The sequence below is a fragment of the Sebastes fasciatus genome, chromosome 16 (assembly GCF_043250625.1).
Source record: "Sebastes fasciatus isolate fSebFas1 chromosome 16, fSebFas1.pri, whole genome shotgun sequence".
NCBI lineage: Eukaryota > Metazoa > Chordata > Actinopteri > Perciformes > Sebastidae > Sebastes > Sebastes fasciatus.
The window spans coordinates 8,795,501-8,823,260 of record NC_133810.1 but is presented as its reverse complement, the minus strand read 5'-3'; the positions used below and the strand labels follow the sequence as shown (position 1 = coordinate 8,823,260).

General features: G+C 38.9%; 1 long non-coding RNA gene across 4 annotated transcripts in view; it reads right to left on the bottom strand.

Moving 5' to 3' along the window:
• Positions 1-27,760, bottom strand: part of LOC141752796 (uncharacterized) — a 104,394-nt gene that overhangs the window by 20,030 nt on the left and 56,604 nt on the right. For 2 of the 4 annotated variants that reach the window (XR_012590337.1, XR_012590340.1), the window contains exons 2-3: positions 27,349-27,410; positions 26,432-26,625 (exon numbers count right to left, since the gene is read on the bottom strand). This is a non-coding gene — a long non-coding RNA (uncharacterized LOC141752796). Of the gene's footprint in view, positions 1-276; positions 587-25,729; positions 26,203-26,431; positions 26,626-27,348; positions 27,411-27,760 lie in introns of those variants that run through there. The other 2 variants (XR_012590338.1, XR_012590339.1) reach the window with 2 other exon arrangements.

Below are 27,760 nucleotides of genomic sequence, written 5' to 3'. Positions count from 1 at the left end.
AAGTTTAAAGTGATTCAACATTTTTCGCATACTTGCTTGTTGATGCGCAGAAGGAACTTTGTAGAATAATTAATCAAAACGACACGTTTGATGTGCACGTAAGCACAGGGGGTTCTGTGGTTCAACAGTCTGATGTCTGATGGCTTGACAGCGCACAACATCACTTAAGTTAGAGACTGGGGTAGGTGCGCTGTTCTGGCTCTCTTTATATATACTTATCTCCTGCTCACAAATTAATGAATGAGTGGGACAGAACATGATGAACATCTATGGAAGTAAAGTATTGTTATTATTTTAATTGTGGTGAAAACCAGGAAAATTTGTTAGTGACTGTTAAAAACCAGGACATTTGTGTGTTTTACAGATATTTGTCAGGACTTGGGACTGTCCAGTTCTGCTGCGGGTGAGATGGTGACAGCGGAGGCCATGGTGATCAAAGAGTCCTAGATCCGCTTTTCATCTATCATTTTGTGCAACATGGATATTGTCCCTTCCAACTCTGAGATTTTTTGGATAGGCAGAAGCAGCTGTCGCATCCGGATGGTGAGGTGAGTGGAGAAATGATTTATGATTAAGTCAGATGAGGCTGAGGAAACAAAAAAGGGGGGAAAAAAAAGTTGTTGAATGTTGAAAGAAAAGTCATAGTATAGTGTGTCGAAAAAAAATCTGAATATAGTATGTCGGAAAAAAAAGTCAAAGTATAGTATGCCGAAAAAAAAGTAAAAAAAAAGTCATAGTATAGTATCTCGGGAAAAAAAGTAAAAAAAAGTCATAGTATAGTATGGTGAAAAAAACTAAAAAAAAGTCATAGTATGTCCGAAAAAAATTATTGGTATAGTATGTAGAAAAAACTAAAAAAAAAAAAAAAAAGTCATAGTTGGAAAAAAAAGTCATAGTATAGTATGCTGAAAAAAAAGTTAAAAAAAAATCATATTATAGTATGTCGAAAAAATAAAAAAGTCATAGTATAGTATGGTGAAAAAAGTAAAAGAAAAAAATTATATTTCAGTATGTTGAAAAAAGTAAAAAAAAAAGTCATAGTACAGTATGTAGAAAAAAAAGTGAAAGTATATGTCGAAAAGTTTAAAAAAGTCATAATATAGTATGTCGTAAAAGAAAAAATATATAGTATAGTATGTTGAAAAAATAAGTCATAGTAAAGTATATCAAAAAAATGAAAAATGTCATAGTATAGTCTGTCAAAAAAAGTAAAAAACAAAAGTCATACTATAGTTTGTCGGAAAAAGTCATAGTATAGCTTGTCGAAAAATAAAAAAGTCATAGTATAATATTTCGGAAAGCAGTCATGTATAGTATGTCGAAAAAAAGTATTAGTATAGTATGCCAAAAAATGTGGAGTATTCTTGTAAAACTGGCCATGTTGAGATGGGAAAGAGCTACGGCTCTGAACAAATACTGCATCTGTTAATATCAGCTTATGTTGTTCCATAGAATCACAGTTTCTTTTGCCTACGCTCTAATGGGGGGAAAACAGTAATTAAATCATTTTAATTCTATTCATGTACCATCCAAAAGGCTGTCATTTGAACTAAATCAGCCTTAAAATATCACTTCCCTCTTCAGTATGAAAAAAGGGAGATAATTATGGTGCTGGAAAGTGAATTATTATCAGTACAGAAAGAGTTTATAGTTAAGATTAGCAAAAACAAACTCATCAAATTGAAAAGTGAGTTCTGGGAAGCCACAAATCAAGTCAACCTCATGTAGATGTTGTAATTGTACTACAGTTATGTATTGCTATGAACCATCTCACTCACTGTCACTTTAACTAAAGAGAATTCAAATGGAGAGAAAGCCTGGTTGTCTTCTTGTGTGTGGCAGTGTGAATCCACAGTGTGCCCTCACCAGCATGTGAGTGCGAGTGAGGCTCAAATTGCCTCAGCAGGCTCATTTGGATGAATCTCACACTGACTAACAAGGTTGCTAACATCCAGCACCAAACCAGACCTGGGTCAAATATTACTTGCAAATGTGTTTTTTTCTGGTTGAACAGTTGAGTGCAGTTTGACACATATCTGCCAATAACTGTTAGAAATCCAAGAAATGTTATAAATGAATTTTGGATAATTATTTAGTTTCATTACAAAGCTGTTTCTACCGCATCAATCCAATACTCATACATCCATATACAGATACAGATAGACACTATCTGGCTGACATTCATCCTGGAGTACTGCTGTGTATTTGATGCTTTATGCCTCTAATGAACAAGATCGGTGTGAAAGCATGACTGGAGCTAAACCAGTCTAGTTTAAGCAGACACACACCTGTGATGTTTTCATCATCGGGGCTAGTTTGACCTCTGCAGAGGTGGAAAAAGTATTCAAAAGATTTACTAAAGTAAAAGTAGCAAAACCACAGAAAAAAATATATATAATCTAAATTTTTAGTGCAACAACATCTGGAATTATATGATCAGAGCTTGAAATCCTACTGAGATATTACAAGAAGCTACATGCATTACTAGAATAATTATATACAAAAAATAAACAAAAAATGATTACTCTATTCTTTGTAAACAATGCGACATCACCATAGCAACATGCATGACGATGTTGCTGCGGCGATGTCGTATTGTTTACAAAGAATACAATAAAATATATTAAATCAAATTATTTTGTGTCTATTTTATGTAATTATTCTAGTAATGCATGTGCCTATAAAATGCAGCTTTCTTTTAATATTCTATTGCAAACTTACAGAAACGGCAAAATGTAAAAAAAAAAAAAAAGTTAACTTTTGACAGCGATGCCGTCTACCGTTAACATTGCTGCTCTTCTCTGCCGGCCTCACCTAATTTTACAGTCCTACACTCGGCCACTATAATTATCTCCAGTTTGCCGTCTAAAAGCTGAAAGCTGTGTGAGGCTGTACTTAAAACACAATGCAGGGTTTTTCCTGCATAAAGACATTTTTTCAGTTTGGATGAAAGCAGTGAGCCGACCGACCAAGAAAAAAGTCTAGATGCAGGAGGTTGTGTCCTCAGCATCAAGTCTGATACTTCAGGCTAACTCTTGTGAACACAGCACCAGAACACCCTGTCATGTATCATTCACAGCATCCAGGGGGAAAAAACAACTATGGCACGGTAACAAGTGAAGACACAGAGAGCTGTTTCACAGTCACTTTCTGTGCATTATTGCTGTTGGAAACATTCAGAAAGGAAAACAAGAGTGATGTTTTCATCATTAGGGCTGCTTCTCACAGTGCAGAGCATCAGAAATCCAGGCGTGTTCTGCCAGGAATCTGTCATCAATGCATCATTTATTGCAACTAAAAAAATAAACAAACAACAGAGATGAATACGGAAAGACATGTGGAAACCTATGCGACCTTCCGCTTCTGCTCACGCAACAATCCTGGGCAAAGACACAAGGATTGGAGCACAGATGTGAAAAGAGACGGCATTGATGTACCTATATGGATTTAATGTATGTCGCATAACGAGGTACAGTATATTATATTCAAAGTCTGCCAGGAATACATTAGAAAACCAATACATATCAAATTGGCACCAAAGTATTGAATCGGGAGACAGGTGTATTGTCCCATCCCTACAAACTAACTGGACAGTCATTTGTCCAGACCAGGAACCAAGATAGGACTAGTGTTACCTCTAATAGTCAAGATCAAAATCAGAAATTCACAGGAGTCTCTGATGAATATATATTTTACTGTGGCAGAAAAATAACTTCCAACACATCAGAACAGTAAAGTCCGTTTCTGATGTGGCATGTGGCCAGATCATTAATAAGATAAAACAGTGATGCCTTCCATCACAGGGGCTGGTGCTGATGTAGAAAGTGAAAAGAAAACCAGGTATCTTCTGACAGGAATTTGTCAAGATTATGTAAGCCATTAGAGCTGAAGTATAAAATAACAACGGCCATAAATATGAAATGTCACAGGGAAGTCTACGGTGCAGTCGGTGTCTGCTTACGGCTGATGTGACACTGTGAGACAAAATCACTATCATTACAGCGGAGAGGTTAGTAATGATGACAGGTATTAGTGCACAATGTGATGATGGTTATGATGAAGAGTGTGTCAGAAATCAAAGTGTGTTTCGGTCACTAATGCGCTGTACATACATGATTCATGGGAGTGAGAGAAAATCATCATCATCCCAATACTAAATATAGAGAGTCAAGGTGAGGTCCAGTGACTAGAAATTTGTATCTTTAAAGTCAAACTGAAATTTTAATTCTCGACACTTTTTGTGTAAAGAAATGCACTGTAAAAAGATGCAATTGTTTTTACATTTGTTGACGTATTTGCCCAAGCCCATGTTTGACTGGCGGTTAAAGCTGGGGTCGGTAACATTGGAAAAACCGGCAAGAGTAAGCTAGATTTTAAAAATGTATCCAACCAAAAAACCAGCCCAATGTTGCCAACTCTCCAAAGAAAGTAGCTAGCAGCACTAGCTCCAAAAGTCACTAAATCTAGTGAAAAAGTCGCCAAGTCAGCAACACTGATAGTCCGTTCAGGCCTCCCTCCAAAGCCACTGCCCCAAAATTATCATTATGAACTAGGAATGCTGATTTTGAACAAAAAATGTCACCGTTGACTGACAAAATTAGTGCGTTTCACAAAGCGGGGCAACTTTTAGTGCCTAACAAGCTCTTTACAATCAATAAAAAGGGCAAAATCAAAAGTCATTTGGCAAAATCATAGGCCCATGGAGGGCTACTTGAATGAGAGACCACTTCTGAATGAAGGCTGGAGCAAAAATAGAAAACTAGGTACCTGCAGTTATCTCAGTTGGTGCATGGTATCGTGCACATTGGGACACTTTTCACAACTGTACTTTTATACTCAAGTATTTTTTAGTCTTTTACTTTGCTATTTGCATTTTATACCTTGGTTAGAACTAGTCTATTATCTGCTATGCATTTTGCTTGCATTGACCGAAATGAGCCGTCGTGTGTGTGCACGGTTTATGTAACTTAAGTCCAGTATTGCACAGACACTATGCCACTGGTGGCCCTAGTCGGTAAGCAGCCTACATTGCACTTTCACAAGTTGGCAGAAATACTTTCACTTCCATTAGAGGCGTATTAATGACATATTTAGTCTATGGTCGAGCTTACTATTTGTGTCCCTTGAGAGCTGCAAGCTGCAAACAGCTGTTTCAACGCGCCTCCCCTGCTGATTTTAAATTATTTTTGTGAGTGCTGTAATAAATGTATTCTTTAAACAGTAGCCATATGTTGTTGTTATTTTGCCTTTCTGAGGCTGTTGCATATTCATCCTGGCGCCAGGCCTGTATTTGTCAGGACTGTGTGCGCCGCGGGAGAGCTACTCTATCTAGGGTGTGATCCAGCACCTTGGAGAGCGCCTCGGTGCTCAGTCCTGACAGTAGTATTGCTGTCAGAATGCAGTCAGGGTTAAATGGATAAAGAACTTTTCTGTATTATGTGGAATGACATTCTTTTGCAGTTTCAAAGAGTGATGGAAATTTACTTAAATGGTTTCAAGCGAGTTTTATTTTCCATCTTATGTCACAGTCATTATGGCATTCTATCTTCCCCTAATTCCAACGTCTCTGGCGCTTCTTATGTACTGTGATTTAAGACATCCGTCCATTTACAACCAACAAGCCCCTCGCGACAAATCTCAGTAACGACACTGACAGTTGGAACCAAAAATTCACGCCGACTGGAGAACACTAATAGATGTAATAAATTAAAATTTAAATGTCTTCTTTTTGGTTATTAGAATTAGATTTTGACAAAATATGTACATAAGTCAAAAGAAACACCAATTATGTATATGCTGATTTCTAAAAAAAATAATAATAATCATTTTAAAAAGGGATAATTGTACGGCTGTCCTCTACCAAAGACATTCTTAGTTGACTAACACCACTAATCGATTAGTGGATTCAATTGACAGATCTGTAAAACTGAGTTTCTCCACAAAGTATTACACAAAAGCATCACTTTAAATCTTGTGTTTACTTGTGCTCATAAGTTTCTTGGAGGTAAGTCATCGAGTCATTCAGCATGAAAAAAATGACTAATCGACTAAAGAAATCTCCGTCAACTAATCGACTAAGAGGGGGCAGTCCAAGATGATTGATATATTGTCTTGTGTCATTGTCTGCGTCTCCATGCGAAGACATACAACACTTGAGTCCAGTTAGAAATCACTCAGCTGCAGGATGCAGGAGCCGACCTCCTCACGCTGGGCTCTCGAGCCCAGCTGAGGGGAAAATGGATGAAATTTGCACCAATGAACCTGAGCAACCACTGAGACAGTAATCCCTCTCCTCTACATGATAACACAAGTTTTTTATAGAGCGGTGGAAGGCAGTGTTATGTTTATCTTTAAGTCTCTCTTCAGAGGCGGCGATAAGAAATAGCCGTTAAATCACAGGAAAACAACAAGCTTCTTTTTTTTCTCCTTTTAGAGGCAGTGAGGTTGTTTGTCAAATCCAGCACCTTGATTCTGTTTCACAATGACAGACTATTAAACTGCATATTTCAGCACTTAGAGCTGATGTGGGGTTATGATGAAAACATTGCATTTACTTTTTAGGCATGTACTGTACCTAATGTTCCTGTCAAGAACCATTTACAATAATTGCAAACTAAATTGCATCCATTATCCCCTCACAGCCTTACACATACAACAAATAATGTCCATTATGGCAACAGCTAGTGGGACCTAAATTGCATAATTCAGATTTAGTGTAAGCAAGGCTATAGACTATTTACATTTTAATGAAGGCAATAGATACCTGCGCACATTATAATACATGCATGCATTATCCAAGTTTATATTCATTCTGTTAAGTTAGAAATGTTATGAGGTGTTATTATGAACATTATGGTGTTTTCTGTAACCATTAAATTAACAGACAATTTGCTGATTTTCAAAGGAAATTTGCTCAGTTACGTTCAAAGATTCATAGTCACTGCAGTTCTTTCACTTCTTTTATGCTAATAAACAGGCAAAAGGACAATATCAAGTCCAGTCTAAAGAAATTCCCCATCACATCAAGCAACTGGGAGCACATTACACTGGACAGGCGCTCCTGGAAGAAATCCGTGCAGGAAGGAGCTGCACGTCATGAACTCCGCCGTGTCGCCGTGCCGCAGAGACAAAGCGACAGCCGAGCCCTAAACAATGTTCACTGGATGTCTCTAGACCCTAACTTTACCTGAAGGAGACAAAGAGCTGTCACAATCACTGTTCATTATACCGCTTTTATTCAGCATTTTCTGCCTTAATTAGGCAGCGCGCAGTCGAGAGGTGACAGGAAATGAGAGGCGAGAGAGACAGTATGACATGCGACCAAGGTCCCCAGCCGGACTTGAACCGCGGACGCTACGATCACATTGACGTTTTTAGGCCGGGGGATACATAATTTAGTCGGACATTTTTTGGAGGCCAAACATTCAATGATGGATTTCTCTTTTATTGGTATTGATAAGGTCAGTTTGGGAACTAGAGGACATTAACTTCTTTAGGAAGAAGTTAAAGAGGCTTTCTAGATTTACAATCTCAGAAAGAGATACTCGTAGAGTATATAAAGTCAGGCCCAAATCAGACAGAGAGGGTTTTCGCAGCCTGGGGTGGCTTTTTGTAATTGTTTTCAATGAGAGTGAGGCGTTTCGCCCTGAGCGCCTCGAGTTGAAAAAAATTCGACTCGGAGCGGATAAGAGCCTGAGGTCATTAGCTTTTCATCTCATTGTATTGAACTTTGCTGGATACTTGGAGCTATATGACTTTACCAACAGTATTTACTATGATCTGAACAGAAAACAGCTGGAGGTGCGTTACTTGAGATTTCAGGTAAGTTGTTTTCATTAATTAAAACTGTACTATTAACAGTTTGGGTCGCATACAGTTCCTGGTTTGTAATAAGGTAGGCTAATGTTAGCATTCATTTGGTGGTTACCTAGCAACATATAAAATAAAAACACGCAGCAAACTGCAAAAAAATGCTCTGTTTGATCGGGCAACAAAAAGGCAGTGCGTTGTGCCTCGCGTTTTCCACCTGCAAAACGCACTCTGTCTGATCAGGGCATTAGTCAGCTAGTATTGCCACCCCATTCAACTGTTATCATGCCATTAAATAGGCGTTATGAGTCACTATAAGCACCATAGATGTGGGTCATTAGGGGCCTACTACGTTGTAAAAGTGAAAGCGAAACTTAAAAGCAACACCTTCTAACATGTAAAACTGAACGGAACGAAACGTTTTGAACACAAACAAAAAGGCTTCTTTAGGTTTAGGCAACAAAACTACAAGTTATTTAGGTGTAAACAAACAAAACACTTGGTTAAGTTAAGGAAAAACATTGTGTTTTGAGTTAAAATAACTACAAACACAAAGACAACTGCAAGCTGTTGGTTTAACACGGGAAGCGAACTCCGGTCTCCTCGGTGAAAAGGTAGCTAGAGGTCGCGGTCATGTTCTTTTATACCTTCTTTCGGTGATCTACCATTTGAATAGATGATAAAACCAACTAGTGGTTGTAGTAGGCCCCTATTCACCCACATCTATGGGGCTTATAGCGACTGATAACGCCTATTTAATAGCCTGACAACAGTCTAATTGGCTGTTAGTGCAGAGTTGTTCACTTTTAAACCTCTCTAGGCCACCAGGTCGCCCACCACATGCAAAATAAGTGGAGAAGATTTGATAAATTGTTACACTTGCTATTGTAAAGCATTGTGATCGTACCTTACAACTGTTGTCATAATAATTAAAATGATTATTAAGGTTCACAAATAATCTTTTTATGCATTGGGATATAATGCATTAATGCAGGTATCTATAAAACAAGTCAATGCACTTTGTTCATTTCAACTGGAATGTGTTTGATTTGATTTTCTCTGAGAAAAAAAAATAGATATTCCCATCATGTTTTCTGTAGACGATGCAAAACAGTCCCATAGAAAGAGTATCTTTCAGTTTTTTGATAAAACTCAAAAATAGCAGTAACAATACTCTGTAAACAGACTCCTGCAGACACAGAAATGTGCTTTGCTGTGGCTGTGGCCCAAACCTATTTGGAACTACTGAGGCTTCTGGCTTATCCCACTTCAATAGGCAGCCATCCAGAGAGAGAGCTTCTTTATACACAGCAGGCTACTGTGTGCTTCGTAGGCGGGAAAGAGCAGACACATTGGGTTTAATACATACACACAAAGCTACTTAAAAAAATGGTAGAAGCATCCCTAAAACCCAGAATAGATGAATCTAGTCCACTATGGTTTTTAAAGAAAGAATTCATGGTGGTGATGATTCGCATTTAGAGCAGTTGTCATTTTTTTTAATACAGTACTGAAGTTACATAAATTATTCTTCAGTCAAATCCGGACTTCACAGGTTCTTGAGTGCTGCGTTTCAAAACGGCACTGTGTTGAAACAGCCAGACGTCAACAAACCTTCACATGTTCTCCTGTAACGCTTCCTTGCTATCAAAGCAACTACATTAAGGCAATTTTACCTCCTGCACTGCACTTATATTAGTGATCTTTTTATTTCATTTCATTTCCTAGTCTGAAATCAGACTTTTTTTTTTTGTTCTTTGAGTTGCAGTGGGATGTGAACATCGAGCAGACATTATATTTAGAGCAGAAAATCATACGTTTTAATGTGCTATGTTATGGTTCACTGACACTTCCAACGCTCTTTAGTTGGTAGCAGAAACACTCATATTAGTGTATAGCTCCTAGCGAGTGCCATGCATGTTTATCATAACTGAACACAACCCACCTACCTCACATACCGAAGCAGAACACAACGTTTGTCAACTGGGAGGACTCATAAATACTTTTGACAAGCTCATCTTATACTTGCTCCACAACAAATAAAATTAATTTAAATGATTTAATTAGAATGATTCTGACTACTTTTACTCCGTTATTTAATCTGGATAATATTAATATTTGTTTTGGATGACGTATCGCTGTTCTGATGTATGGATATGTAATAAATGAAGAAACTCTTTCTTCCTCCCTCCCTCTCCAATCACACCTTCCCTTTCTCTCTCCCTCTGTTTACTTTTGCTAATCAACTTTGAGCTTGTTTTCTTCCACATCCCAATAAATGACACGTTAATCCTGCTGAGACAGCCGGGTGGAAATAAGTATTGAAAGGAATTAGCAAATGACATTTTAACAAGGATGTCTGTGGTGATATAATGAGGCCTAATGAAAGTAATGTTTTCGCTGATGTGCTGACAGCATGGCATTCTCCCAGCTGTACCCGTGTCTTAGCCTCATGGGACGAGTAAAAGAGAAAGCAGAAGGAGACGTGATATGAAGACAGGGACCGATGAGGGAATATAAATTGCACATAAATAGCCTTTGTCCAAACGGAGAGAGATTATATGGTTTAGGAAATGAATTCTGCCTGAATAAAGATACAGAAGGATCATCTTTGTTTAAGATGATCTTAAACAAGTCTATAATTTAAAGGATGGGTCCATTATTATTACTATTACTATTATTATTAGTGAGGTTCTTATATTATTCTGTAGCTTCCCAGCGGTGTATGTATGTATTCAATTCCGAATATTCAAATTTTGGTGGAAGTATGTATGTTTTAGCGTCAAAATGCTATTTTCCCAAGCCCTTCTAAAAAACATTCCCCACGTGTCCTGACGTAAGTTTCTGCATGATGACACTGCTACATATACAGTGTATATACAGCCTTATAGTCAGTGTATTAATATTACATACAGTAACTTAGATGGCGGTCGGCATGCTACCAATTTGGAGAGGCAGACAGGAGAACCGTCACAGAAGCTAAGCAATGTACTGATGTGTGGACGCCACGTTAGTTCAGATCGGAAAGTCACACAATAACACAAACAAACCAACCGATTGATGCAGCGGTAGACCAACAACTCCCGTGTTCTGCAAGATAAAATTACTGATTTTGTGAATGGAGTCTGGTCTGGTGGCTTTGAAGACAGCGATATAACGGCATAGTTACAGTTCCCCTGTCGAAAAGGGCTGCCTGATGGGGAGGTAAAGTGGTGAAAAGACTTTCATCAGACTTATTACGTTAGTTATCTGACCTATAACTTCACTCAATCAGTCTTTTTCTTTTTTTTTACTGTGGTTGTTATATAGAGTATTTAGCTCTTGCACAAAGCCAGGTCTCTATAGCTGCTTGGTGATACACTTACACAGTCAAGTGTTAGTGGGTAATGAAGGACTACAGCGGTAATTTGAGGTCAAAATACATCTTAAGTAGATGTGTTAGAAGCAAAAGCAGAAAGATGGAACAAGAGAAATACAGGTGGATGTGAAAGACAGTGTGAGGAAACCAGAATAAGTAGAGATAAATTACACATGTCAGAACTAATCAGTGTCACAGACGTCTTCAGTCACATAGATTTGTCAGTCAACTTTCAAATTCTTTGCTTCCATGACACGGCAAACACCGCTCACCCGGCACCAGTTGCGGGTTAAAGAAATCATAGAATGCATTTTCAGATCTAATCCCACCAGTTCTGACAGAGGAACAAGGACCCAACAGCAGACGAGTGGAGAGCTGAGGAGAGGGAGGCAGGGGAGAGCGGTGTCCTCTAATGGATTTTGTGAAAAGAATTGCATTTTGGGCACGCTGAGGTGTAGCACTTAGATATCCCCAAAGAGTTAGCTCGAGCAGGGGGTGATGCACGTAAGCTCGGGAGGTCTGCGCAACAATTGAAAACCTTGACCTACTCATGCTTTCTACTAAGGCTGGAAAATTATAGTCATCCGAGGGTTGTCAAGAAAGGAAATTAGTGTTAAACATTGTAAAGGCAAAAGTCTGAAAGCCACTTAAGGAATTTCGCCATCATCAATTACATGTGGCATCAGGGAAATCAGACCCTAGTTAGGGATGTAATGAAGTTGCATGGAAGGTAATAGGTGTAATTTGAAATTCAGCCCATATTTACGAACAATGTGAAATAAAATAATTTTAATTAGAGGTACTTAATTGGCTATAAGTAAGTGGATGAATTTTAATATATTCTTCCACAACATTTCTAAACAGTCCTATTTGTTCTCCTCACTTAATACCAGGATGCTCAAAGGGATATGCTGAGGTTTACCAGATAAGATTTATACCTCGAAAGGTAGAAATGAGAAAGTAAAGCGGCAAATACCCAGAGACTTTCCTGCACTTCTTTTCATCTTTTGAAGATATGAGAGTTCTCAAAGAGTTGAACTAGAATTACAGCTTTGCGTTTGTATGCCTCCACCAACCAGTCAAGTGGAAGTTTACATTCATGTCTTTCCAAAATGTCATCACTTCATCATTTCATCCTATTGCTATATATTGCTACATATTTGGCATATGATTTGTTGAGGTCACAATGACCTTGACCTTTGACCACCAAAATCTAATCAGTTCAGTCCTGGGGATGTTAATAATTAACCGTTTAACCGTTAACCAACATTAAAAATATTTACAGAATAATGCTATCAGTAAAACGGTGAAAAGAAATATTAAAAAATTAAGAGAATAACTGGTCCACCTTAACAGCCCACCTTAAGTGAGTATGAGCCGTTGTTGCAAGACACGGGAGCTTGGCTTGGGTCTTGAGGAGTTGTAGCATTTATTCATTTGTGCCAAAATTGAAGAAATTCCCTCCAGGCGTTCCTGAGATATCGCGTTAACAAGAATGGGACAGATGTATCTATGTGTACGGAGAGACGGACAACGTAAAAGCATAATGCTTCCGGCCACAGCCGTCGCAGAAGCATAAAAAACCTGTAGATAATTGATGATGATGTCGTCTCTAGACACTCTCCGCAGCAGCTCTAAAAAAGTGAGGATAAAGTGGTACTTAAGCACCCCGGAATTTGTCAGAAGCTCTCCAACAAAAAACACTCAAAGGTGCCAAAAAGTAAAATCTTGTTCCATCTCTGCGGCACAATTTGACTCATTGGTTGATAGCTGTGTCGCAGCCAAGAAAAGCGGTGGCGCGTCTCCCTGTCAGGATCATCTCATCCACATATTTCTGTTCAGACAACTCAGCATAAGCATGTGTAATCTTCAAAGTGAACCCTGCTGCAATTACACCCCTGAGTCTTTAAACACCTACTATAGGGAAAAACAGTGAAAATGTGGGCTATGACTTTCAACCCTGGCTAAACTATTCTGTGAGGCGTAAAACTTATATTTTCAGCAACTGAGCAAACTAATTACACTTTATTCGTAGGACTTTACTACAAAAGGTGTGACAGCTTGGTTTCAAAGCATCGATATCACAAGGGCAAGATGGTTTAGCATGTTAATTCAATTTAGTGAAACACTCTTCAAAGTATCAAATCGAACACATACTGTATGTGGGCCAGAAATACAGTAGATGTCAGACGCGTGGGAAATGATAATTATTTTGTCAAACAGTCTCCTGGTAACTGTAGAGTTCTCTGTTAATGTTACAGTAAACAGTTCACTTCACCATCGAAGCCCTCAGCTGCCCTCATACAGCTCCGACAGGTATTTAAACACTTGAAAGTTTCTCAAAAAGAATCGTATTATCACCTCGTATAAACCTTAGCCACACATCTCGCATTTTCTAGGTGTTACTGCAGATTGCATTTATCAAAATGTAGTTTATTGACAACAGGAACCAATTGGCGAGTAGAAAAGAGCATCCTTCCTGTGCTATGTTGCCGCTAAGTGTATTATTAGTAACGGAAGACTTGACAGGTATTTCATGTTTGCACGATGATGACAGAACCAAATAGGAACTACAACAGTCATAATATTGACAGTTTCATTTTCTTGTCGCACAGACTTAGGTTTGTTCAGCGTGCGTGAGCGATCACTGCCAGCTGATGTTGATTCATTAGCTCTTATCGTGTCTATTCAGTGCCACTGACGATCAATTAAGCTCCAGTCTATTTGCTTGAGAGGTGTGTTGAAGAGGGAAACCGTGTGATATCACATTAGCCTGTTCTTCAACAGTGAGCTATTCACAGGCAGACAGGTGTTTCTCGTTTTCCATTTGTATTCAAGTTTGCTTTTCACTGCAGGTTTTTTCGTCCACTGAAGAACAACTCACCATATCTGGCTGAAATGACTTCATAAAATATGCTCATGATTCATTTAGAGGTCTCTGATAGGACAGACTATTGAGAAACTGTCATATTCTGCATGTATAAAATATGCCCAGACAAGTGTCTTGTACAAGCAACAAACGATGTGAAGACCTGATTCAGGGAAGGACAGCCAGGCTGAGCCCACTGCGAACGCTGTAGTGCCACACCCATGGAGCATGACAATGACGACAACAATCATGGTCAACACAAAAAGTGGGACAACGAGAGAGAGACATCCACACCGAGAAGAAGAAGGAGTGGAGTAGTGAAACACAAAGCCACTTACCAGGACGGTTAGAGACGGGATAGAAAAGCAAAGTGCTTCTTCTCAAGCCAAGAGCACGAGTGTGCCAAGACAGCAAAGTACGAGGACAGATTGAATCTGTCACTAGCCGAGGTGATCGGGCAGGGAAGAGCACGAGAAAGAGCTTAGTCAAGGAATCACACTGACTGTGTGCATTATTAACCCTGAGCAGTGACAGCTGGTTTGTGTCTCGAGTTTCTTTCTTCACTCAGCGGTCCAGACCGAGAGTGGACGTACATCAGTGGCACAAAAAACACATCTGGATAGCATGAGAGACTGCGTTGGTATGGTATGCTTTAGGGCGTGGCTACCTTGTGATTGACAGGTCGCTACCATGGCGTTGTCCAGTTGTGTTTTTGTCGTAGAACATATATCCTTTCAGTGTGTTTTTAGTTCATAAAAGTTAACTGTAACCTTTTTGGTCACCTAAAAATGTCTTATTCAGCGTTCGGTTGTACTTAGCTCCACCCTTTCGTGTCACTTCTGATTGCCAAAAACCAAGATGCCGACAGCCAAAATACAGAAATTGACGCATCAAAGCTCCGCTGTGCCTAAGTATAGCATGGCTGTAGACTCTTTTAGCTATTTGGGTATCTCTTAAACTATTCACTATTCAAATGATATTCTTCTTTTAGAGTCAAGGTCAGTTACATTTATTCATTTGCTGTTTGGCCTAGATGTTTTGTCTGAGAAGGTACAGAGTCTCAACGCCTTCGCGGGGTGGCACAAATAGCAACAACAAAAAAATTTGTTATTGCAAACTTGACCAGAGTGTCTGTGAGATTACCTAATGTTTACATCCATCCTTGCTCGTTTTGAACAATCAGCCCATCTGTCACTTCTCTCCCCTGCTCAGAGAGAGAAAATGGGAAAAGAAAAAGCCCAAATTGTTCTTATTGGTTTATTGATGTGAAGACAGGCAGTCAAAAATACCTGATGAGACGGAGATAAAAGAACAATGTACCTCAACAAAACAGGAGCACTCAGATCAAAACACATCGAGTTGACTACAAAAGGAGTGTCGGCCGTGTTTACGGTACCTTTTCTTTAAGAATTGACTTCTGTGATTTGATTAGAACAAAAGCAATCCATGTTGTCCGGTTTGTGCCTTGTAATTACGAGGGCTTATGATCCTGGAAGCTTTCCAGAGAGAGGATGTGTTAGCTTATATGGGTTTGAATACGGCAGTCAATAACTCATCAGCAATGACGGAGCACAAATACAAACAGGCAGTCATCTGTGAACAGGAGCTCAGCTGCACATCCTTTCACAGTGACACACACCTTACCTCCAAATACAATTACACACCGTCTAACAGCCACAAAACTAGATACGCAAGGCCACATATCCAATCCTCAAACACACACACACAGCTACTGTATGTACACAGAAAATACACAACCGTAGACAGGAGTGAGATGTGAAATCCCAGAATACTGCAAATGTTTGACAGCAGCACATAACAGAGGAGCCAAAACAACCAGCGCCAAATGATAGGGAGGAAAAACGACTGATCCTCTAAGGACTTTACCAAGAGCATCCAAACATTGCCAAATGTGTGTCTGCAAAGTTTACCTGGAGTTCACAACTCTCTTAGCTATAAAGCTACAGAATACACACAATGCCAGTCGAAAAAAGCCAAATGTACTCATCTATGCCTTGGATTCATTTACTAAATACATAACCAAAATCTATATAAAACACTTATATTCCAAACAGAGCAGCTGAAAATGAAGTCTTCTTTACACATCTTTAGAATAGTCTTGACTGTTTCTATGAGAATGACTCACTTCAGTGCTGGAGTACAGGTTACATTTGTTCTGCATTTGTAGACAAAAAGCTGGACATTTCTTTTATTTCATTTTATAGACTAAACAATTAAGCTCTTCCACGCCGGTGCCCTCGCACGACTTTATTGTCTTTCAGGCTGTAGCAGGCTCAGTTTTAGAGCTAGAGTGAAGGTACTGATATCATATGAAACTGGGCAAGAGACTAAACAACACTTCTAAGTTGGGCTAAATTTTGGTTAGGAAAAACTGGCATCTCCCCTTTACAGACATGCCCACTTTATGATAATCACATGCAGTTTTTTGCATGCAGTATAAATGTGTTATTTCTGCCTATTCTAAAAATGGTCTATATGAATATTTCTGCATACTGGGGTCCTTAAACAGTCTTGAATTACATGAATTGGGTATCACTGTAAAGCTGAGACTCTTGTGGATCCAATGAGTCCAACTGTATTCAAGTGTGATGATGCTAGTCCCAAAAGTAGCCATTTCATTGTAGTGAGACCATTTTTTTTTAAACGTGACCTCCCTGTATAAAATGACCTGTGTTGACCTCGAGGATAATCACAGTCTCATGAAACTTTACAGCCACAAACTACAGAGCTAGGGCATTCAGGGGATGGTTGGCTTTCCTAGGTATATTGACAGTAGAGGGGTCTCTTAGCAGTTTCCATAACACAAGTGCTCGCCATCCAATTGCCGAAAAAAATGCAACTCTTGCAGAAATCACAGCATGGCTTTTTCTATGGTGTTCCTCAAGGTCTTGGTGTCCTAATGTGGTATTTTGGAGGGATTATTGATCATTTATATCAATTCTCAAATACTAAAAAAATGGTTAAATTTAACACCAAATCTGTGTAACAAATGGTCTCAACCCAAAAATTACTGCAACAACTTATGAGACGAAATAGAGCATAATGTTCTAAGCCATTATACACTTTCAAAATGTATTTTTCTGATTTATGACTACAACAACTTGACACACCGTGCTGAGCTGCATTTCAAATTAATCTTCAGGTTCCCAGCTTTCAGATGATGTACACCACTTCTATGTGATATCTACTGTTGACCTGCTGTCTCCCGCTAAAGACCCCTTGTCCCCCCCTTAAAAAAGACAAAAAGGGACTGACTGATAGTGAAAATAATCCTTAGTTGCATCCCTGATCAACACATCTCTCAGCCCACGGGATATCAAAGCATATTACTCAATGACCTATCATGGTCATTTTGTGTTATAGGCAGATGATAGCCTTCAAAGACTGGATATAAAAAACACTGTTACAGCATAAAATGAAATTTAAATTCTTAACGTTCTTGACTTGATCCAAAGTGATCCGAGCACATCTTTGGCATGCGCGCAGGGCCGAGGGAAAACTCTCTGCTGACTAAAACTCTCTCTGCTCCGCGTGCTTTTGCAGAAACAGCTAAACCTTCCTTAAGTAAGACTCTTTGTCCTGTTTGACAACAGCGCTGCCAGGAAGGGACACAGTCGGCCCTCGTAGCTTCTCCTGAGTGGAGAACACAGTGACAGCGTCCTACACTGCAGGGCTGATGTGGGTAAGAGCTTCTACTGTGAAGCAACAACAAATAAAATTCTAATTGAACAGAACAAAATATTACCTGTTTTCATAACTGGAGGCAGTATTATTTTATGTTCTTACATTGCATATTTCATACGCGAGTCACATATTATTGAGGAAGGAACAAAGTTACAACACAGCTGATTTTCTGTGGATCTTTGTCACTTTTTGTGTGGCCGCTTGTCAGCATCACACATCTGTTAATATATCACTTTCATCGATTAAACTATTGACACTCAGCTGAAGCATTTATCATTACGATCTTCAGAGATTTTCACAGTAATTCATGTGCCAGGACATAATGATGAAAGCACGCAAAATATACATCCAACAGAGTAAGCAATTAGTTACAACAAATAATTCACACAGAGCTCAATAGTAGAATCATAAACTTTACTTTAGGCTCTGTTGTGTTTATTTATAGCCTCGGAGACCTAGGCGTTGATTGGTAGAGAGTGCACTCGAGGCGAAATACTTTGAGTTTACATCTTAAAAATTAAAATTTCCACCACTAGTGTGGGAAAAAAAGGAACATAGTAGAAGAAAATGGAGACCTGTTGGTACTTCTGCAGTGATATATGTGTACTATTGGTACTGATTTTAATATTATTATTAATATTAATATTTTTCGGTGGGTTTTATTTTCCATCTTATGTTATGCTTTCTTTTTCATCTTATTTTCATCTTGTTTTTATTTTTATTTTATCTTTATGAAGTGTGTTTTATTTACCATCTTATTTTCCCTGTTTTTATGTGTAAAACACTTTGGGCTGCATTTCTTGTAGGAAAAGTGCTATACAAATAAAGTTGTTTATAATTATTATTGTTATTATTATATTACTGTTATTGTTATTATTATTATTAAATTACAGACATTAGAGGAAACCACTCTAAAGGACTGCAAGTAGGAAAAAAGTCGGTATATTGTCATCTTTCTCCACAGATTTTGTAAAAATAATTCAGAGAACTGTCTGTTAACAAATAGAAAAAAAACACAAAGAATCAATTTAGCATCCAAGATGTTCTTCTCAGAGTAAAAGCAACGTAATTGAACACTGAATTTATTCATTTTAGGTGAAACTAAAGAGACACCACACCACAGTATGCCACAGTAAGGTGATAATCACTCAACCCAGTATTACGGGTAATAAAGTGTTTTAGGAAAAAAGGGTAAGAGAGTTGCCAGGATTTGAAATAAAAATGCCAGAAGTGACCTAAAATACATTTATTTCCCCACATTTGTATTTTTCTTAGCCTTGCAAGATGTCTGTGACATAAAATTAACAACACGTTTCAACTGAAGTCACATGAAAAGACCGAAACCAACAATGTTTTGGTCTGTGTCTCAATACTATCAGACTTTCCGAGCCCTCGAGACGGTTCACAAACATATACTGTCATTCTTTTTTAAAGCAAACAAGAGTCAATGTATTTGTTGGGGACTATTTTCAGCACTGATTAATTCACATCTGTTCTAATAGTATTCATGGCAGCAGGACGGTGTAGGTGTGAGAAATAAATGACATTGTCCCTGATAATGGTAATGAAGAACCATGTCACCAGGTGAAAGGATGCGCCTCACTGGTGTCTGTTTAATAGTTTAAAAAAAATAAAAAAAATAAAAAATGAATTCCCTTTTCGAAAATTATTTCTTAGAGATGCTCATTTAAAGGTGTTGCAAATCCTGACTTTTAAACAAAGATCACCATATTACCTTAAATAACTGTTTTTCTCAGCTACAAGAAAAGATTCCATCTCACAGCGTGACACCAACTCACTCAATTTCTTCCCCTTTGATATCTTCAAACCCATATGGCTGGAAAATCATTTCATAAAACACCTTCTCACAACAAAGAATAATATACAGATGTCAACTGCCTTGTCAAGGGGGGTAAATGATGAATGCAGTTCTGTGCCTGTTATCGGATTTCCCTCCTCTGATGGCTTCTTTGGGCCTTTAACAGGTTTTACTGAATGATGCATGTTGAGACAACAATCCCCGCCGACGCTCGGAGGCGTTGTCAAGACAAGCTAATCCAATTTAGTTATCAAAAGGCAAAGACGACAGGGAAGAAACAATTCACCACACGTCAGAGAGGAACATATTGTGAAACACACAAACGGAGACAGAGATGGATGTAACTCTGTCAATGCAAGCATGTATTGTCTTCACAGGCACAGATCTTGTTGGATGTTATTATCAAAATGTGGCAAAATGCTGTGTTCCTGTTATAGAGGAGATAATATATGTCGGCTTTTTACTATCGCAACTTGACAAGAATTAATATAGTTTACTTAGTGATCATGGAGAGTCCATATATTACTTTAATTTCCAATTACACTTGGTCTCTTTTTATGTCTTGGGCAGATCGGATACCTATTAATATCAAAAAGTTAAGTGGAAACACATTCAAGAAGCTTTAGAAATTAAAAGCTTTTGAATTCATCTCAAATAGTAAAAAGATGTGAATGAACCCATCTCTCCAAATCCATACTATTTACCATCCCAGAACAGAGCTACGTCAGCAAGTGTTATGTGGAAGTAGTCGCTCTAGGGGTCTGTCAATCTCATTATGGCAGGCATTAATGATATTGGAATTATCTGTGCCGCAGCCAGGGGTGAAAGTAGGCCGGTACGGTCCGGTACTCCGTACCACTAAAAGATTCAAATTATTCTGCAGCACTTTCACAATTTAAATAAATAATTTGCGATACATGACAGTGTTTCTAATTTCTTTCTACACCATACAGGCAATTTAATCATGTGTTCAGGGATAGATGAAGCTGGGGGTTGGAGCAGAAAAATACCAAGCGATGAAAGTTGCCTAGGCTAGTAGTACCGCCAAGAACTTCAAGAGAGACAAGAGACTTTTGAGGAACTGCTACAACTTGCCAAGGCAGGAGTAATGTGACAGATTTCTAAATAAATAGATTTATGGTTTAATCTCTAAAATGTCAGGGGAAAAAAAAGCCCATCACAATTTGTCAGAGGCCAAGGTGACGTGGCTTATTTTGTCAAAATTATCAAAACAATTGTTTATTTTTCTGACGAGTGACTAGTCAATCAAAGGGATTATTGTTTCAGCACGAGACATGAACGGAGTAGACGGCATCAGAGCGTGAAGGTGTGTCATTTTCCTCGATGAAAACATCTAATTATCACGGCACCACATGTGCACAAACATAATTATATATATATCACATACCTGTAACACATGGTTAACACACATGTGTTAGGATTCAACTGCTTTTCATGTAACACAGTCACAAAGCTGAAGACTTTTGTTTCCTCAGGAGCCCTCACAAAGGCTGCTGAATACAATCAGCTTGCAACAATAACCATTATACTCAACGTATTCTCATACAAAGGTTCGTATGATATCTTAAGAAAAAGTTATTCCTCCCTTTTTGTTAGTTTTCCTACAAATGCCCAGCAACACATGTCAATTTCCGCTTGTTACATACAGTCTTTTCAAAATAAACTTCCGTCTTCACAGGAAACAACTTCTATAGATTTAGGCAAAAAAAATACTTAGTTAGGTGTAGGAAAAGATTTGACTCTAAATGGGACCATAATTTATTAAATGAACATCATGCTGTATTGAAGAAGACTTGAAACTAGCGATTGAGACCATAAACTCATGTTTACAATGTTTACTGAGGTAATAAATCAATTATTTTCTCATAGACTTCTATACAATCATACTTCTTTTTGCAACCAGAGGAGTCGCCCCCTGCTGGCTGTTAGATAGAATGCAAGTTTAAGGCATTGGCTTCACTTTCAGACCAGGTTGCCACCTGACTGCAGGTTAATACTGTGGTATAAATGAATGACACATTTCTTGAATTAGGCAAATCATGTTTTCTGAGAGTCAAACACATAAAGTTACACTGCACTTCAGTAATGGATTGATTGAGATGTTTTTCTTTCCTATCACAAGATTCCTGTGTGAAGCCTTGAGGGCAGATCTTTTGAATTAACACATCGGAGGTTTAAAGAAGCTGTCTTCCTCATTGTTATCACTGGCATCCTCACAAGCTCAACCTTAATTAATACTTCTGTAACAGACAGCACTTCCATTGTATAAATTTAGATACCAATCCAAAACTCACAGGTCTCTCGAGGCGTGCGAGGCACAGAGCCACTTCCTCCATGCATTTTAAGTATGCGTAGCGAGCAGGCGAAAAAAACAAATCTGAGCACATTTTCTGGGTCGGTTTATGTTCTAAATAAAGGCGTCTGTTGAAATATGTCAGCAGCAGCATGATTGAGAGATCTGTGAGGGACCATCCGTGGTCTGAGTCCAAATCCCCTGCACTTCCCCAAAACTCAAAATCCCTCATCCCCTCCAATCAAGCCAAGCAAGCTGACAGGTTTTCCTCTTCCTCTGTCACTTTATCTCACTCCATCCTCCCCCCTCTCTTTTGCTTCGTTCAGTTTCTCTTTGTCTCTGACCCTCTCTCTGATTTTCCTATCAGTGTGCCACTTAAGCCATCTTTCACTTCTGATGCTGTTTTTGTCTTCCTCTCTTTCTCTTAAGGAGGCATAGCTGTACGGCCAAGAGAGCAGAGATCTGGAGAGGGTGAGGGCGGGCTGATCCGAACTCACAGGCAGACAGCATGCTTCACTTTGTGCCAGGGTCTGGCTGTGTGCATGTTTGTGTGGTTGTGTGTGTGTGTGTGTGTGTGTGTGTGTGTGTGTGTGTGTGTGTGTGTGTCTTGGCAATCGCTCTGAGCCGCAGGGCCAAGTCTGCCTGTGTGCAGACCTCTGCATGGGGCTCTTTAGTGGTTCCCAACCTTTTTTTGGCAGGTGAGTCCACACTAGGGATGCTCCTAACAACTAATTTCCCTGATGTTTAAACGGAAGTTTAAACTTGGACTAGTCGACTAGTCTAAAAGAAAGAGAAAACACTCATAAAAAGCATTGAGCATAATTTAATCTATAAGGTTAAACATTGTCTGAATATATTGAGTACATTATAAGAGGCATTTGAAATCGTTAATCACATTTTTCTAGGAATGCAACAACAATTGTTTTCATTCAATTAATTCTATTTTCATTCTGTTGATTATTTTCTCAATTAATTGATTAGTTGTTTGTTATAAAATGTCAGAAAATGGTGAAAAATGTCCATCAGTGTTTCCCAAAGCCCAAGAAGACGTCCTCAAATATCTTGTTTTGTCCACAAATCAAAGATTTTCAGTCCACTGTCATAGAGTAAAGAAACCAGAAAATATTCACCTTTAAGAAGCTGGAATCAGAGATCCAATAATTTAACTAATTTACTAAAAAATTAAATCTCAACTAATCGATTAATTGTTGCAGCTCTACATTTTTCAATAACCAGATCAGAGCCGAGAGCCATTTGCTGCAGCAAGAAGGAGCGGCGGTGGCTCTCCACAGCAACAGCTGCGACAGCATCTGTCAATATGTAACTTAAATGCGTACATTAATGCAAAATATTATTTGCATTGTAATATAAGTTATACTATTCAAAGTCGTCCATTGGATCAGGCAGCAGTAGTAAAGTATCAAGTATGGAGAACCAAACCAGTAACACATTTTTGGTTTGTGAGTAGGGCTGAAACATTTTGAAAAAAAAATATCTAATTGTGATTATTTTTGACTGATATTGCAATTTGCGATATGATTTGCGATATTAGAGAGAATGGTAATTTTTACAACATTATTCTCATTTTCATTCAAAAACATATTAAAATGATTATGGAGTGATTCTTCTGTACCACATGTAGGGCAGGACATCTCTGCAGCGTGATGACATTTAATTTAATTTTGATACATGAAAATTACAGTGGGCCATATTGCAATTTTGATAAATTTCAATGAATTGTGCAGCCCTATTTGTGACTGAGGCTGTTTGGCTTTATATGTTACACTCTACTTCACCACGGTTTCTCCCTCATTACTCCTCCACTCTACTCTCTCTCACACACTCGTACTCGCACACTCATCCACGAGTACAAACACTCCACAGGAGCCAAGGTCAATACACTCTCACAGGTGTGCATCTGTAGATGGTGGGTGAACTGAAAACCAAATGAGGTTTGAGGTTACTGGTATAAAAAAAGTCAACAAAGCTGCAGTGGTAATCTTTGCTTTCATCTTACACAGAGCTCCGTCTTGCTGTTTTCTCTTTTTGAGGGGGTCCAGATGCTTATTATAGAAAAGATTGCAGTCTCTGAGATTAGAGCTAAAAGAATCGAGAAAATTGAATGAAATCTCTGCGGGCTTCATATGTTCATATGCCTTCCCTGCCGTGCGTGAAAACACTTCCAGTATCATGAAAATCAGAGTTTCCCAGAGTGGTGCATGCAGGTTATCTTCAAAATGCAATCACTTACGGATTACTGATGGTTATTACTGCATATTGCTTTAAGAAATCAATTTATTTTGTCTGTAATGGAAATATAATCTATGAGATCCTGTAATTACTCTCCACGTGCCTGAAGTTAATGCAATTCTATTTGAATAAAAACAACAAATATTATCAGAAATTATAAAAATAAATTGTAAAAATTTGATTTACATCCCATGTTTTCAGAGCACTCGCACTAAAATGCAATTTTGACGTCCTGTTTTTTTGCGTACGTAATCTAATTTAAATGCAACAGATACAGTAAACATGCCATCATAGTGTAATCTATTTTCCTCTAAACCATGAATTCATTTTTTGTGAACCGTTATCTCACGTATAGCTGTGTGATATCACAAGTAATATTTAGCGCTGCCACATAAAATCAGCTTGCTTCTAAACTAGAACACAAACACATCTGCTGCAGCTTGCCTCCTAGCATGGCAAGGCTCATTACTCTTTGTAAAGCAGAGTCTTCCTGCACCCAGTCAACAAACACATGATCTATCTGTGGCCTTTTAAGAGGAAATGTCAAATCAGCACGTAGGAGAAGGTCAGGACCAGAGCAGTTGATGAGGCATCACTGCACAAAGAAAAAAAAACAAGTGCACCTGGCAGTTCACTACACCGCACAAAAATGTCCATCATCAGTCATTTAGTCTGGTATTGATCCGTAGAATTGTTTTTTGAGTCAGGAGATGATAGCTGGAAACATTATAAATCACTCCGCTAGCATCAAGAAAATGTCACGGAGGAAGTTGGTAGAACATGGTGACTACACGAGGAAAAAGTTAAAGGGACTATTTGTAACTTTCAGAAATGCTTCTTAACAGCGACACCTGTGGCCGTGAAATCAATGAAAGTCAGCGTCGGGCTCGTGCTTGTGCTCACTCTAAATAGACATGAACGAGCATCGCTCAAAACAGTGAGGCGACACACGTCAGCTTAAAGCACAATATCACTCTATATTTCAGCTGCTTGGCAGTAATGTTAGCTGACCAGACGAAGGTCTCTCCATGAATCAATGCTGATACTGTGTTTGCTTCTCCTGTCTCAGCGCAGGCTTCAGCAGCGGGGCTCCCCAGCGAGAAACTCGTCTCCCTCCGCCCGCAGCCGGAGAGAGCAGAAAGACACCGGCAACCGGTCGGTAACGAGACGGTAACGTTTCTCTCTGCGGAGCCCCGTTACTTCCCAAGACACGGGAAACCTCTGTTGGTCTGGAGGAGCTGCAGCATTTATTTCTGCACAAACGTCCACTAGATATTCTCAGAGCTAAACTAACTCTTCTGCAGTGTGGAGTGAGCGCGCGTTCACGTCTAAAGGTGGAGCGAGTACGCGACAACGAGCGCGCTGTCTGAGTGAAGGCGAGCAGGCAGAGGAGACGAGACAGCGGCCACACGCGAGCGCGCATATGCGAGCGCGCATGTGTGCCAACCCGCTACATTTATAAGCTTAGAAAGTTACAAACAGTCCCTTTAAGTGATTTGACGTCAGCGGGCCGGGTGTTCTGCATAGAAAAATAAGACTTATGACTAATAAAACGGAAGTCAGACAGCGGCTGGCGCTGTCATGGTTTTGCGGCTCACGTTACCGCAGTTTCACAAGCCTGTCGGAGAACTACGGTGGCCTTCAGGTAACATAAAAACACAAAAGGCTCTAGAGCCAGTGTTTGGTTCGTCCCTTCTGGGCTACTGTAGAAACATGGCGGAGCAACATTGCAGAGTCCGAGAAGAGAACCCGCTCCCTATGTAGATATAAACGGCTCATTCTAAGCCAACGATAACACAACGATTCTTAGTTTCAGGTGATTATACACTAATGAAAACATAGTTATGAATATTATATTCCATTTCTGCCGATAAATCCTACACACCGGACCATTAAGTATAGTACAATTCTCATGTACTTGCACTTCACTTGCAGATTTAGAGGTTTGCAAATGTTTTTCTAGAGTACTATTACATCAAGACTTAATTCAGCATGCTTTGCATGTCTACAACAAACCCCACAGCATCATGTTTCCATTTATTTTTTATGTTGACCTGAATAAAGCCTCACACTTCAGTCTGAAAGAGAGAGAAAAAAAGAATAAGCAACTTTCATTTATCATAAGGAGCCTTGAAGGGAAATATATATTACAGAGAGAGAGAGAAGGGAAGCTGCTGTTGGTCCAACAGCCGAGCTAAACCTCATTCAATCACACCAATGTCTGTGTTTGTTTGTTTTTCCCTCTCTCCTTCACTTATAATGCTTCTCTCTCCATCTCCCTGCCAGCATATCTTCTGTCTTTCTCACCTTCTCTTTCTCCGTCTGTCTCTCCCTGTCTGTGTGGCTGTCCTTTCAGATATATCCAAATTACAGAAAAAAAAAAAAAAGCTTGGTGAAGTCCAACAGCCTGGAGTTGTGGGGGCTTTCTCCTGAATTATGCTATTTGTTTTTCTCAATCTTAAAGGCCTGGCGGGTCTGCTTTCAACATTTTCACACATGTCCTGCAAAGGGAAGAAGAGAGGCAGATAAAAAGGAGGAGCTGGTGATGGAGTGAGGGGAAGATGGGGGGAAGAGAGTGTGCCGTGTGTGTTATTGTGTTTCTATACTTATCAGGACCAAATGTGCTGAGTTAAATCCTTCAAAGATGAAGACTTGGCCAGCTCTCACTTTTAAAAGGACTAAGTTAGGAGTAGGAATCAAGGTAACATTTCTGTACTGTAGGATTATAACAGCGGCAGCGGCAAAATGCTACCGGTGAGTATCCCTCTGTCATGGCTCAGCACTGAAACACAATCCTAATTTAGCAGGAATACATTTTAAAGTTTGGAAAATACAGAAACCAGTAATACTTTCATCTAATATCAATTGTTTTATTATTTAAAAAATAAAAAACGGAAGTTATCCTTTAAAAGGTAATGCATTTGTAGGGCTGGGAATCATCCGATACTAGTGTTTCAGTTCCAGTACTGAACCAAAATACCATACCAAAATGAGGATTTTCCATATCTTACTAGCTTACTTCACTCTAATATAAACAAAAATCTTTAATTATACAGAAGCCAATCTTCTCAAACATCAAATGCTGTCTGAACATAAGCAGCCAACATTTTGCCTAATTAAAATACTGCAAAATTATCACTTAAAAACAAACTGTCTGATCAAAGAACGTGTAGCTCGCTCTGTGTGTAAGACATATGTATATTTTTGCTGTGTTTGATGCCTACCAGTGTTTATAACGGGCAGATTGGCCACCTGGAGGACGGGGTGTTTTTTCTGGTTGACTGACCTGCAGCCCGGCAGTGAGCCAAGAAATGGTTATTAAAAGGGTATGACAACAAATTACAAAAACAGTACAAATACATAATTCAACATTAATGATGTTGAATTATGTATTCACTATCATCAGCAGACAAATCTACCGGCTCCAAAAGTGCGTCCCATTTCGTTAACTTCATGTCTCTGCCAATGTTTGTTTGTCCCTCGTTATCCATCAAACCTTAATTTGTCATTGACTGAATAAATATACTGTGTGTGTGTTCATACATGTACTCCTGATTATGCCTGAAAATTGAACATGGAAAAACAAAACTTTAAAGAAATTGCTGTCAGAGATATTATGGCGGCATGTTTAGTACA